Raw genomic sequence first — 627 nt, forward strand, 5'->3', positions numbered from 1 at the left:
TTCAGCTCCTGACCCCCACTTTGGGAAGTGCTCCCATTTCAACAGGCGCCTGGTCGCAACAGGCCATGCCCCAGCTGCCGTGCTATTATCACAGGGCCGCAACTTCCCTGCACCCCCCCCAATCCCCACTCCAGCCAGGAACTCTAAGTTCTCACTGTACACATTGTTGAGTATTAGAATAGGGACCATCATGGGAAACCATTTGGGACGCACCGATTTAGGCCACAGGTGGTGTGTCTGTGCGTGCGCATGTGCGCGTATGTTTCATGCTATGAAACTGGGCAACTATCTCCACTGCACAGAAACGAGCAATCAGTCATCAAAATGGCAGCATAGCAAGTGAAGCTAGAAAATGATTTGGAAAATTTTCAGTAATACAAAAGCAGAACATTGCAAATCTGAAAACTGAGAATGCTGAAGAAACTCAGCAGCTCCCAAAGACAGAAACCAAGTTGATACTTCAGGCTGATGACCCTCGTCCTGAAAGGCATTTTTTGTCTTCACTGGGCAGCTTCTGGGTCTAACAACTGTTTGTTCAAGAGGTGAAGTGCACTGTACCAATTGCTTAGGAGCTATGTAATATGAGAAGAAGTTCCGCTGATCAACTAAAATAAGACTTAAAGAAAC

This window comes from Rhincodon typus, chromosome 41 (assembly GCF_021869965.1).
Source record: "Rhincodon typus isolate 14 chromosome 41, sRhiTyp1.1, whole genome shotgun sequence".
NCBI classification, from domain to species: Eukaryota; Metazoa; Chordata; class Chondrichthyes; order Orectolobiformes; family Rhincodontidae; genus Rhincodon; species Rhincodon typus.